The sequence below is a fragment of the Thalassophryne amazonica genome, chromosome 1 (genome assembly GCF_902500255.1).
Source record: "Thalassophryne amazonica chromosome 1, fThaAma1.1, whole genome shotgun sequence".
In the NCBI taxonomy this organism is placed as follows: domain Eukaryota; kingdom Metazoa; phylum Chordata; class Actinopteri; order Batrachoidiformes; family Batrachoididae; genus Thalassophryne; species Thalassophryne amazonica.
Window position 1 is genome coordinate 129776331 of NC_047103.1, and position 14788 is coordinate 129791118.

General features: G+C 39.6%; 1 protein-coding gene across 2 annotated transcripts in view; it reads right to left on the bottom strand.

Moving 5' to 3' along the window:
* The window catches only part of LOC117514180 (collagen alpha-1(VIII) chain-like), a 104420-nt gene that overhangs the window by 24230 nt on the left and 65402 nt on the right, over positions 1-14788 (bottom strand). The window contains exons 2-3 of one of the 2 annotated variants that reach the window (XM_034174506.1): positions 4260-4345; positions 3951-4112 (exon numbers count right to left, since the gene is read on the bottom strand). The exons of the other annotated variant lie outside the window; for it this stretch is intronic. The gene's annotated coding sequence lies outside the window, so the exon portion shown is untranslated. The remainder of the gene's footprint in view (positions 1-3950; positions 4113-4259; positions 4346-14788) is intronic. 2 annotated transcript variants of the gene reach the window in all.

Genomic DNA, 14788 nt, shown 5'->3' on the forward strand with positions numbered 1-14788 from the left:
TGCTCAGTCTTTTGCTTTGTCAAGTATTTTTTGTTGTGGGTATGTGGGCGTGTCTCTGTCTGTGATTCCTCCCTGTCCCTGCGATATTACCCCAGTGTTTTCTTATTTTAGTTACTTGCAGTTGTGGATTTGTTCATTTAGTGTTACTCACAGTCCAGTGTGGTATTTGCATTTGTTGTTTTGTACATTTAGTGTTTTCCACTTTTCTGTGTTTTCTGATTTTGATTTTTGCATTTGTTATTTGGCTCATTCTGTGTCTCTGTTTGAAAAAGATTAATCATGTTATTCGTTTTTTATTTATTTAGAATCTTTATCTTGTTATGCTCAGTCTGCTGTTGATTTCTTAGTATTTGCTGCCGCCTTGTGGTTCCTTTTGTTAGTACTTGTTCCTGCTCTTTATTTACAGCTGTGTGTCATTAAGCTTGAGTATTTGTCACTTCTGTTTGGTTCATGTTGGGGTTCCATTTTCGTTTGTTCCTGCTTCAGTTCTTGGTTTGTTGTGAGTATTCCAGTTTTTGATAATTGCACTTTTTGTCTTGGCTTTTTGATTTTCTCCTCACCCAGAGTTTGGGTTGTAGAATGTATTTTGGTTTGTGCCTTCCCACTCCTTCAGTTCCTGGTTACCTCACCCTGAGTGGGTTACAGTGTATTTTTGTTGGACCTGTTTTTTTTGTAATTGTGGAAGAATAAACTCCTGTAGTTTTGAAACTATCTTTGAATCCTACTGACCTGCATTCCGGGGCTCTACTCTTTTGACTGGTAGTCCAAATCGTAACACCCTCACCATTTCTTGTTTCTTTGCGGATTGATTCTCACTGATCCTTGTGGCTTCTCAAAATGATTCCCATTGATTATTTCTTGGTGCCCTTCCTGTGTGATTCCTATATGTGATTGTCTTCTCCTACTATTCTGTTTTTAGACTCTGTTCCTGCACCCTGTACATTTTTGTTTGCACTGTTTGGATTTTGTCACCTTGTGACAAACCTTGCTACATTTAACCCTCTGGAGTCTTGGCTATTTTTGACTACTTTTGGTTTTACCTTCATAATTTACCTTAAAAAACTCTTTACCCAGCCTTGTTTTGTGTCATTTTTTTCAGCACAACCTCACCTGTGTGACTTTACAGTTTTTCTTTCATTCTGACATACTGCATTAAAACAGTGACCCAATATTCACCCCAAAACATAAAATTTGAATCAGAAAAAAGTTAGTTTTTAAATGTGAAAACCAGAAAAATTTTTTAATGAACCATTTTCATAACTTAGAATGTTAATATAAATTGTAAACTTCAAAAATATATGTAAAAATGTAGCATAAACAAAGTTATATACAACAATTCACATTAAAATGGAAGAAATGCTTCAGTGGTTTTTGGGGGTATTTACATGCAATAAGATGCCACACAAATTATATTTGTGCCACTCAGAAAAACAATTCCTGTTCAATGTTTTTTGTGTTTTTTGTCTTCTTGCTCTCGGTCGGGACGATCGCATTTTTCTCTCCTCCTCCCTCCCCAACTTTCCTGCTACTGTAGCGTGTTTTGTCTGTGAGGCTGCCAGCCCTGCTCCTCTGGAAAACGGCAAAATGGATCTGATCAAGTGGTCTCTGAATGCAATTGACACTATTTTTTTCCACAAGACACTTGGGCGCGGAGGACCCGACCTGTCCTGCCGGGACACATGTGGCGGGTTACGTGATGGACAGCTGGCAGAGGTGGCAAGTCATGTGCCTGTACACGTTGTCTGTGGAGGACGCTGAAGATGTTTACTTATTTGTAGCTGTGGTGACCGGGTTTCTGCTGTGTGGGGCGGCCATAGCACTGGTTTACCGGAAAATTAAGTAGGTGGAGGCGGCATTAATTGGCCCGTCCAGGCTGCCCCACATGATTGATTCGATTGGAAGGGCAGTGTCAGCTCAGTTGGCGGGTGTCAACCGCACGTTGGAATCCATCTTGGGGAGAATGGCTGCACTGGAAAGCCGCTTTGATCGTCAGTAAGACCACATCTCCTCTATTCAGATGTATTTGGGAGCCACTCTGAAGTTTCAGACTGTGGAATCTGCCAGGCGTCTGTTAATCTGGATATCTATTTGATTTCCAAACACCAGCTGTCCTTCAAGGCCGCTGGTATAAAATCTTCCCTCTGAGGAGCACTCCTGATAGCCTCGCTCCTCGTCTCCCCCACCTCTTCGTCTTCCCCTCCCTCCCTCCCTCCCTTCCCAGTCCGCAGATGTTGACTGTGGGACCTTGAGACTCTGGTGGACTGATTCAGGACTGGGATCCCCCCCAGGATGGACAGATAAGGCCTGTCGATGGCGCCATGGGCGGCCTTCTGGGCTGTCTGTCTGAACACTGGACACATCCAAGTGTCGGCTGTCGTCTGTTGTCTGTCGTGATTTGTTTTTTGTTATGACTGTTTTTCTGTGCTATGGGTTTTTTTGCTCTCCAGTGCTGCTGCGTGAGTTCAACACAGCAGCAATGGAAGTTTTTCTTTTCCCAATTCTTTCCTTGTGTGTGCTTTTATATGTGTTCATGTACCGGGCCGGCTTATGTGTGTTGTTGTTTGTTAAATGTGTCATGAGGCCGGTCAAGGTTTGCTCAGCCCTGCTCGTGACCTAGGGTAGGGATATACATCTGGAGCTGGTCCCCGGGCACCAAAAAAGGTGACCTCTGCTCCTAACTGGCAATTAGGATGGGTAAAAATGGAGTAAACACATTTCATTGTGCAGGGAACATGTTCCTATGTGCATATGACAATAAACTCCTTTTGAATCCTTGAATCTCCAAAAAATTGTACAGATATTGCATCTCTAGCGTCAGGTGCAGGTTAGCGTCACTCACTCACGGGGAAGCTGCGTCACTCGATTCAGCTGCGTCTCAGCATCTGGGTCGCATCGTCAGCAACTAGGTTGTGTCGTAATTTCCAGATGACAGGTTACGGGGGAAGCAGTTAGGCATTCTGCCGGCAAGAACCACCAGAAGGCCGGCGGCGTTCTCAGAAGGCTGGCGGTGTTCCATCCAGGCCCGTGGCGTTGGCAGAAGCATCCCATCCAGGCCCACGGCATCGGTGGAGGCGACCCATCCAGACCCGCGGCGTCGGTGACCCATCCAGGCCCGCGGCGTCGGCAATCTATCTAGGCCCGCGGCGTCGGCGATTCATCTTGGCCCGCGATGTCGGCAGAGGCGACCCATCCAGACCCGTGGTGTCGGCGGGGTCGATCCATCCAGGCCCGCGGCGTCGGCAGAGGCGACCCATCCAGAATTTTTCCATCAGAATTTTTTCAGAAGCTGTTAGAGACTGGCACCTGGAAACCATTCGAAAAATTTATCTGGCTTTTGGTGAAAATTTTACGGGCTTCACAGAGAATAAGGTCTGTTAGTACAGCTTTAAGGACCCCTTTAAGGACGTTCAGCGCGCCGCACTTCGAGCTGCGACGACGCAGCACAAGCCACCAGACCATTTCTAAACGGATGGCTCTGTGGATACGAGACCGTCGTGTGCTCTTTCTCTGGTTATCACAAGAGCTGGACATCAGCCATTTTCCGGCAGATTTCACTTTTAACAAGAGATTTTGTCATCGAAAGCCGCACGGAGGCTAGTAGTGAGTGTATTTATTGAATTTGTGGAACAAGGGGTGGGTCTTGATAAGTTATGCTTCTACCCACCCCCTTTCGGTTACATGGATTTTGATTTTGAACAGTTTTGGAATGTTGTATTTTGTTTTCTGTTTAGTTGTATTGTTGTTTTTGTTTTGCAAATATTGTATTTTTTATTTAACTATGTGTGTTGAAATAAAATAAAAATTCAATTCAATATCATGTGTATTTTTCGCTAATTCTTTGTTTTTGTAGCAGTTTTATTGGCGTTGGTACAGACTGTCCTGACTGTGTTAGTGGCGAAAACAACAACAACAACAACAAAAAAACAGTGTGTGTGGGGGGGCGGCTCTACCTGAACTCCTGCGTTCTCCACCCCTGGAGCCTGCTTAGTGCTGGGGCAGTGTGCGTCTCCACCCTGCTCTGCTCCAATACTCAGCGCTGGAGCAGAAGGAAGGAGTAGCGCGCAGTCTGATCCATTGAGCTGATCTATGCGCACAGTTCAGTGAATTATTTGCTGTCGCAGAGAGAGAGAGAGAGAGAGAGAGACACGGAAGAATCATCCAGTCTGCAAAACCCGCGCATGCGCGTGCACACACAAACACACGTGGGGCCTGTGCAATGTCATCAAACCCACATGGAGTTGGTGAATGTGACTGGTTACCTTCTGTTTTATTCCACCAATGGTAACACCCCTTTCTCCTGCTGAAGTTGAGGGAGTCCTGTTTCTTTCCAGCCTTCTTGCTCCAACTGAAAGGAGGAAATGAGTTGTTTTGCTGCAGCTGTCTGCAAAACGCGCAGCAAATATGACATTTTTATCCCCCAAAAACCCATGTAAATTATTAATCATAATTCAAGTTATACTTGGCCTATTAACAAAATTTAAAAAGTGGTTTGGAGGCACCGCTGGACTGACAGTATTGCACACCGGGCATTTGCCCGCTGGCCTGATGGCCTACTGGCCTGTGGATTTTTTTTTTTACGAAGTATAATATTAAAACATAACGCTATAGGTGGATACCGGTATATAAACCCTCCTATTGGTGCATAAACTGGTAGATGGGCCCTTTAGTCATGATTGATTGTGGCCTGGTTCAATGAGGTGAGGGGCAGGCCAATTACCCCTCCATCTTGGGCCTCTGTTGGGCTACACAGTGCGCCAGTGCCAGACAGAGTGATAACGAGTGATATGGATCTTGGCAAGAAGAGGAAAGGTGGCGCTGAAAGATCCAGAGATCAGAAGAGAGTAGCCCTTCAGGGAGATGCTGCAAAATGTCTTAAAATAACAGACATGTTTGCTTCGCGTGGACGCGGAGCATCCACATCTGCGGCAGCCTCAGCAAGTGGTGGAGAAGAAGTTCAACAGGTGGACGAGGCGGGGACCACTACGGCCATGACGGTAAGTGAAGGTTAACTTCAGCTATTAATTGATGAACAGCAACCTAACTTGTTCATAAATCAGACATCTGTGTGTGAGAGAGACATTCTGATCTTCTGGTCCGAAGTAAAGTGCTATCTAACTGTTGAACTTCTATGTGAATCATCCCTTTTTATTTTATACTCTAAATTAAATGGATGAAACAAATCCTATTCTTTCCAAGTCCTGGCATAATTTCACATACCTAACATTTTACTTTAAATTGAGAGTCATTCTCTAAGTTGATTAGCAACACAAACTGGTAATAAAAGAAATCCTTGATGTTACTTGTAGCTTGTAGTGAGATAGACAACTGTCTCCATCTTGTGGCCTTTTTGTGTATTGCAGTTTCAAAACTTCCAAGTCCTGCTCCAAGTCCTCAAGAAGAGAGTTGAGGACTTGGAGCAGTACTCAAGGATTAACGATGTGGTTGTGACTGGTTTAAAGGTTAAGCCCTGCTCATATGCCCACGCAGTGGCCGCGGGCAGTGATCTTGAACCTGGCGAGATGGAGGAGAGCTCTGCGGAACAACAGGTTGCCGCGTTCCTGGCGTCCAGGGACATTGATTTGGACGTAAATTGTCTTGAAGCTTGTCACCCTCTCCCTACGAAGAAAGGCGATCCTCCTGTGGTTATCATGAAGTTTCTCAACAGAAAGGATAAGGTCACATTGTTGAGGCAAGGAAGAAAATTGAAAGGTACGAATGTTTATTTGAATGATCACTTGACAAAAACAAATGCAGACATTGCTGAAAAAGCCAGATACTTAAGGAAAACAAACAAAATTCAGAATACATGGGTCAGGAATTGTAAAGTCTTCATTAAACTGAATGGGTCTCCTGAAGTAGCTAAGGTGCTGGTTATTAAGGGCATAAAAGAGCTGGAAAAATATAAAATATGAGTCAATAATGTATGGAGAAATAAAAAAGTAAAAAAAAAACAAAAAACAAACTAGTTCTACTTCACAAACCATTGAATCAAAACCCATAATCTCTACTTCAGGAGATGAAATAATACAACAGAGGATAATAAACCAGGAATTATTGGAATTAAAAGCAACTGAGTACACCGAACATAAGATAATGGATTTGGAAAATGAAATAGACCCGGATAATATGTTTTTTTCGACTGATACCGTTCATTGCAACTACTATACAGAACAGGATTACAATAATACAGTTAAAACAGAAGGTAAATGATCAATTATCCACTTTAACAGCAGAAGTATATACACAAACTTTAACAGTATCATAGAATTTCTTCAGCAGTTTACAAAACCCTTTAGTATAATAACAATTTCAGAAACGTGGTTCAATACGCAAAAAGGAATACAATTTGAGTTGGATGATTATGATCTAAACTACATCAACAGAGTGAATAAAGGAGGTGGTGTTGCTATATATGTGCGGAAAAATATTACATTTAAGGTAATAGAAAGTATGACGTTAACAATAAAAGATGTGTTAGAATGTATATCAATAGAAATTTATAATGGAAACAAGAAAAACATTATTATAAGTTGTTTATATAGGGCGCCAGGCTCAAATATGGCTACATTTACAAACTGGGTGGACAGAATGTTTTCATCAATAAATAACACAAAAATATTTATATGTGGAGATTATAACATTGATTTAATAAACCCCAATAGGCACACATCAACTGACGAATTTATAAACACAATGTACAGCATGAGCTTATACCCAGTTATCACCAGGCCAAGCAGAATTACATTGAATAGTGCAACTCTAATAGATAACATCTTCACAAACAACATAGAAACTAAAAATATAAGTGGTTTATTGATTTGTGACATAACTGACCATCTTCCTGTGTTCACTGTGTATGACTCCAATTGTAATTTTCAGGTAAAACCCCAATACTCTGCATTTAAACGAGTAAGAACCCAAAAAGCAATAGATCACCTCAATAATGACTTAACAAAACAGGACTGGCACACTGTGTATAGGGAGAATGATGTGGATTGTGCTTTCAATAAATTTCTAGACATTTTTAATTCATTATATGAGATAAACTGTCCAATACGCCAAGTCAACAAAAACAGTACTGTCGCCAAAAGTCCATGGTTAACAAAAGGTCTACAAAATGCTTGTAAAAAGAAGAATACATTATACATGTTGTGTGTTGGGGGGGCGTGGCTGGATGTTTTGGTGTTCTTTTCTTTTCTTTGCTCTCCAGGTGGCATGAGGGCTGATTTGTCTGTGAAGAAGGTGCTGGCTGAAGAGTCTTCACCCTCATCAACATCATGGAAAGCACCTGTGATTGGTGCTCACGTGCAACCTGGACGACTTGCAGCTGAAGCAGATAATTGGATGGCATTCTGCATTTAAGTCATGTGTGATTTGAGCAGAACTGCCGGGAACTCGACCTTGTGACGTTCGTTTGTGAGACGCTGAGGACCGCGCCTGGGTTTTGACACATCGAGCCCGTGAAGCAGGGAGGGGTGAGGACACATGCTGTCAGCACACACTAAAGGTAATTAAGTGTTTAAGTAATTGTTGATAGTAACTTGGTGTTTTGTTACACAGTATACTGGAATTGTGAAGAGAATTGTGCAGTTTGCTTCTCACTGCTGTGGCGTGAAGGATAAGTGATCCTCCACTTGTTGTGAGAAGCTGCTCATTTGCATAAAGTAAAAAAAAGGACACTGACCTGAGTGTGTTGCTGATAGCGTGTGTTTATTGGAAGATATAGTTGTATCTGTTGACTTACCTCACCTTCTCTTTGCTTCACAGAGAATCAGTTTGTCGTGTCCACCTGGGGGGTGTTTGGCGGTGGTAGGAAGTCCAGGAGCGCCGGCTTTAATCCTTGCGGGCGCTGGAGAGCGAGCCACGAATCACTCCACCAGAGGGATGTTGTTTTTATGTTTTTACACTTTTAAGCACAGGTGAATAATAAATAGTTTCTGTTTGGAACCGCTTTCTGGTTATTTTTAGCGCTGGGTCCTGTCTGACGCAGGTCCGCTCCTCAACCCGCGTCGACACATAACAATACAGACAATTTGTTAGACTAAGGACAAAAGAATTTGAACATAGATATAAATTATATAAAAACAAACTAACTAATATAATCAGAGCTAGCAAGAAATTATATTATACCAATCTATTAAATAATAATAAAAATGACACCAAGAGAATCTGGGAAATTCTTAACACTATAATCAAAAATAAGGTAAGAGGTAATTCTTATCCAAATTATTTTATTGATAAGAACAAGGACATCTATAATATGTATAACATAGTTAATGGTTTTAATAACTTCTTTGTTAATACTGGACCCGACTTGGCAGCAAAAATTCCCGATGGTTGTAACAAGGAGCAGGAATCACTCATAAAAATCTATCCAAACACAATGTTTCTCTCCAGTGTTAGTGAAGCCGAAATAATAGATATTGTTAATAAATGTAAAAATAAAAAATCAACTGACTGTTATGACATAGATATGAAGCTAGTAAAAACAATAATCAAAAGCATATCAAAACCCCTAACTCATATATGTAACTTGTCATTTCAAACTGGGACATTCCCGAACAAAATGAAGATGGCAAAAGTTATTCCACTATACAAAAATGGAAATAAACATATCTTCACAAACTACAGACCGGTCTCTCTACTTCCACAATTTTCCAAAATTTTAGAAAAGCTTTTTAACAACAGGTTAGGATCCTTTATAGAAAAATATAATATAATTAACAAATGTCAATATGGGTTTAGGTCTGGTAGGTCAACTTCACTTGCAATAATTGAAGAAATAGAAGAGATTACAAACACCTTAGATAGTAAAAACTATATAGTTGGAATATTCATTGATTTAAAGAAAGCGTTTGACACACTTAATCACTCAATTCTACTCAATAAATTGGAAAGATACGGTATCAGGGGAGTGGCTTGGAACTGGATTCAAAGCTATTTAATGGAGAGACATCAGTTTGTGCAGATGGGTGCATTTAAATCTGGGTGTTTGGGCATCCCTTGTGGGGTCCCACAGGGATCCATACTGGGTCCACATTTCTTTAAACTTTATATAAATGACATATTTAATGTGTCACAATTATTAAAATTATTATTTGCAGATGATACCAATATATTCTATTCCAGTGATAATTATAGCAAACTTATTAATGTGGTAAATAGTGAATTAATTAAGCTGACAACTTGGTTGAATATTAATAAATTATCCCTAAATATAAATCAGACTAAAGTCATGTTTTTTGGAAATCATAATGTCAATTCTAATTTACCAATAAATATAGATGGTGTCGAAATAGATAAAGTGTCAGAAGTCAAATTTTTAGGGATAACCATCGATAGTAAATTAAGCTGGAAGTCTCATATCGGCCACATACATAAAAAAGTTTCCAAGAATGTCTCTATTATGTACAAAGCAAAATATTTTCTGGATCATAATGCATTATATTTATTGTATTGTTCTTTAATCTCTCCTTACTTAACATATTGTATAGAAATCTGGGGTAACAATTACAAAAGTTTGCTACATCCCCTCTGTATAATCCAAAAGCGGGCAATAAGAATCATCTATAAGGTAGGATATCTTGATCACACAAATAGTCTATTTTTGCAATCCAAATTGTTGAAAATGCCAGATCTGGTTAATTTTTACACTGCACAATTATTATATAAAGCCAGTAAAAACTCATTACCCAGTAATATTCTGAGTCTCTTCACCCAGGGAGAAGGAAGCTATAACTTGAGGGGATGTGGTAACTTTAAAGTCAAGGCAGTGAGAACTACCAGGAAAAGTTTCTGTGTGTCCGTGTGTGGCATTAAGCTGTGGAATAGTTTGGCACCTCAGCTCAAGCGATGTCCTAACATCCATCAATTCAAAAAAAGATACAAAGAAATGGTTCTGTTGAAATACAGGAATGAGGAGAGAGGTGCGTGATCGTCACGTCTTTTTAATTTATTTCTATTTAATTTACCTTTGCTTTTTTGCCTTGTCAGCAATAGAAGGGGTCTCGCTAGGACACACAAACTTTCATAAAATACCTGGAATTATCCTGTACATCAATTTAATTATATATATCATAGCCATAATTGTAAACTATATTATAAATAATAATAATAATAATAATGATAATAAAATCTTACTATATGTTTGTTAATATAATAGATGTTAACATATTTGCATAATACCTGTTATTGCCGGTGTCATAACCATGGTCAAAAGTATTATTTTTATACATCATGATCCTGTAGTTGAAATGCTAGTCAAATAGAAGTATGGTGATGATGGTAATAACTTAGAGAGAGGGGGAAACATGTATATGTATGTATGTATATATGTATGCGTATATATATGTGTATGTGTGTGTATGCGTGTGTGTATGCGTGTATATATGTATGTATATATATATATATGTATGTATATATGTATGTATATATATATTTATGTTTACATTTATATAAATATGTACATACGTAAGTTTATTGATACATAAAAAGACTTTTCCTTTTCTTTCCTCCTTGTTTCCCCCTCTTACATCACTTACATCCTTATCACCAGATCAGGGTCGGCAAGTGGGGGTCTGTTGCTCAAAGGTCTCCCCCTTCTGCCAGCAGACTCCAAAACCTTGTCTTTTAATGCAGAGCCTAGGACATTCAGCAAAGGGTGGACCTGTGTCAGGGGGCGACCCCTCTCTGGCAGCAGGTTTACAAAATACTTTGCATCTTTTAATGCACCACACACATGACAAATGGGGAAGGAGGGGAAGGGGAAAAAAGAAAAAGAAAATAATAATAATAATAATAATGATAATGATAAATTAATAAAAAAAGTTAAGGTAATTAAATTAATAAAATAATAAAATGAATGTAGCATAATTGTATATATGTATATGTATTATGTGTATACATGTGTGTATAGGTGATGTATGTGTGTATTTTGTGTATGTATGGTCGCATGTATGATGTGTGTGTATGTGTATATATATATATATATATATGTATGTGTATATATATATATATATATGTATGTGTATATATATATATATATATGTATGTGTATATATATATATATATATATATGTATGTGTATATATATGTATATATTGAGACAGAATTACCATCGACACACACAAGTATAGTCCTTTTAAATAGTCATTTTCTGAGTAAATGTGGGGAATTTATTGACATATGAAAATGGCTTAAGGAATGACACCAGCAATATAATTATTGTCATTATTACTGTCTATTATGGTGGGAATTGTTATTATTATTATTATTATTATTATTATAGATACTCATCACTAATATATGATATCAATTACATAGTAATAAAAAAGGAATATTGGTCACACTTGGTAGTCGTAATAACGTATGGGTATTTGGGGGTGGGATTAAATAACTTCGTCTTCATCCCACCCCTTTTCGGGTTAAGTGCGCGGGTATGTATGCGTGTATGTTTGTATCTCCTGTTCTTTTCAACCCAATGTGGGTAAATGTAGATGGCAAAGAAATGCTTATTTTGTAAAACTCAAAATAAATGATCAATCAGTCAATATGTATGTATATGTACGCGTATATGTGTGTGTATATATGTATATGCATATATGTAGTATGTGTGTGTATGTATGTATACATGTGTGTGTGTATATGTATGTATATGTGTATATGTGTAGGGTTATGTATATGTATGTGTAGGTATAAATGTATGTATGTGTATATACGAGGTCTCTTAGATAATAAACCGACCCTTTTATTTTTTTTTTAACTATATGGATTTGAATGACATGCGATTACACCAATCATGCTTGAACCCTCGTGCGCATGCGTGAGTTTTTTCACGCGTGTCGGTGACGTCATTTCCCTGTGGGCAGGCCTTGAGTGAGATGTGGTCCCGCCCTCTCGGCTGAATTCCTTTGTTTCACACGCTGCTCGAGACGGCGCGCGTGCTTTATCAAAATTTTTTCTGGACCTGTGAGGAATATCCGAGTGGACACTATTCGAGAAATTAAGCTGGTTTTCTGTGAAAAGTTTAACGGCTGATGAGAGATTATGGGGTGTTTCTGTCGGTGTAAGGCCTTCCCACGGAGCGGGACGTCCTGCAGCGCTTCCAGGCGCTGTCGTCGGCCTGTTTCAAGCTGAAAACATCCTAATTTAAGGCTTAATTCACCCAGGACATCGTGAGAGAACAGAGAAGATTCAGAAGAGGCCGGCATGAGGAATTTATGCGGACATTCCACTGTTTAAGGACATTTTTTTAATGAAAGACGTACGCGCAAATTCGCCGAGTCGTTTCCGTGATGACTCGGCAAATCTGTGTGCGCCGCGACAGGAAAAACACCTCCGTGTTGAAAACCATTTGTAGAATTCAGGCGACTTTTAATGGCTTTCAACAAGTGAGTAACTGAGAAATTGTTTAACAGCTTGGGCATGTTCCAACTTGCCCGTTAAGATTTCCAACGGAGGTGTTTTTCCTGCCGCGACCCCCCGCGGTCGGGTCCAGCCCGACATGCGACTCTGCCCGCACGTTCTTTCATTACAAAATGACCGTTAACAATGGAATGTCCGAATAAACTCCTCATGCCGACTTCTTCTGAAAGTTCTCTGTTCTCTGACGACTTACTGCGTCAACAGAGCCTGAAATGTGGAAGTTTTCAACTTGAAATGGCGAGACGCTACCGCCTCGAAGCGCAGATCGCCGTCAGGCGCCGTGGACCGTCCTTAAAGCGACACTACCAGACCAAAATCTCTCATCAGCCGTTAAAATGTTTACCGAAAACCAGCTGAATTTATTGAATGGTGTCCACTCAGTTGTGCCTTACAGTTTTGAAAAAGTTTTTATCAAACAAAGCAACAGTCTCTGAGCCATTCCTAAACAATGAAAAAAATCGACGAGCGGGTGGACGACTCCTCACTCAAAGACTGCCCACAGGCGAATGACGTAACCGACAGGCGTGAAAAACTCTCGCATGCCCACGAGGGTTCAAGCATGTCTGATGTAATCACACATGATTCAAATCCATATGGTTTTTGAAAAAAATAATAAGGTCGGATACTTTTCTAATAGACCTCGTATATGTATTGTATATTTATTTATGTGTTAGAGGGTATGTATATATGTGAGTGTGTATATGTGTGTGTATAAGTGTGTATAAATGTATATAATGTGTGTGTGTATGTATGTACGTATACAGGTATATATGCACGGCCCAAGCAGAGGGTCACCCCCTAGAGCCTGGTCTGCTTGAGGTTTCTTCCTAAGAGGGAGTTTTTCCTCACCACAGTTGCCTAGTGCTTGCTCTGGGGGTCGGCAGGGTTAATATGGAGTGACTGGGGCCAAGTTTGTTGTGATTTGGCGCTTTATACACAACATACTTATACATGAATTGAAATGTAATTGAATATTGAAGTGTATGTCTGTGTTGATATGTAGTGTGTTGTGAATTTGTGTATATGTTGTTATGACTGTTATAATTGTTGGACTCATTCTAGCAGGGGTGGGCATTGATAAGCTTTGCTTCTGCCCACACCCTTTTAGACTCAGGCTTGTTTATATAACAGTCATATTATTGGTATGTTTCTGTTCTTTCGGATTTGTGTGTGTGCCGAATAAATTCATTTATTCATTCATTCATAGTGGGCGATTTTAACATCCACATAGATGCTGAGAATGACAGCCTCAACACTGCATTTAATTTATTATTAGACTCAATTGGCTTCGCTCAAAATGTAAATGAGTCCACCCACCACTTTAACCATACTTTAGATCTTGTTCTGACTTATGGTATGGAAATTGAAGACTTAACAGTATTCCCTGAAAACCCCCTTCTGTCTGATCATTTCTTAATAACATTTACATTTACTTTAATAGACTACCCAGCAGTGGGGAATAAGTTTCATTACAGTAGAAGTCTTTCGGAAAGCGCTGTACCTAGGTTTAAGGATATGATTCCTTCTTTGTTATGTTCTCCAATGCCATATACCAACACAGTGCACAGTAGCTACCTAAACTCTGTGAGTGAGATAGATTATCTCGTCAATAGTTTTACATCCTCATTGAGCACAACTTTGGATGCTGTAGCTCCTCTGAAAAAGAGAGCCTTAAATCAGAAGTGCCTGACTCAGTGGTATAACTCACAAACTCGCAGGTTAAAGCAGATAACCCGTAAGTTGGAGAGGAAATGGCATCTCACTAATTTAGAAGATCTTCACTTAGCCTGGAAAAAGAGTCTGTTGCTCTATAAAAAAGCCCTCCGCAAAGCTAGGACATCTTACTACTCATCACTAATTGAAGAAAATAAGAACAACCCCAGGTTTCTTTTCAGCACTGTAGCCAGGCTGACAAAGAGTCAGAGCTCTATTGAGCCGAGTATTCCTTTACCTTTAACTAGTAATGACTTCATGACTTTCTTTGCTAATGAAATTTTAACTATTAGAGAAAACAATTACTCATAACCATCCCAAAGACATATCGTTATCTTTGGCTGCTTTCAGTAATGCTGGTATTTGGTTAGACTCTTTCTCTCTGATTGTTCTGTCTGAGTTATTTTCATTAGTTACTTCCTCCAAACCGTCAACATATATATTAGACCCCATTCCTACCAGGCTGCTCAAGGAAGCCCTACCATTAATTAATGCTTTGATCTTAAATATGATCAATCTATCTTTATTAGTTGGCTATGTACCACAGGCTTTTAAGGTGGCAGTAAATAAACCATTACTTAAAAAGCCATCACTTGACCCAGCTATCTTAGCTAATTATAGGCCAATCTCCAACCTTCCTTTTCTCTCAAAA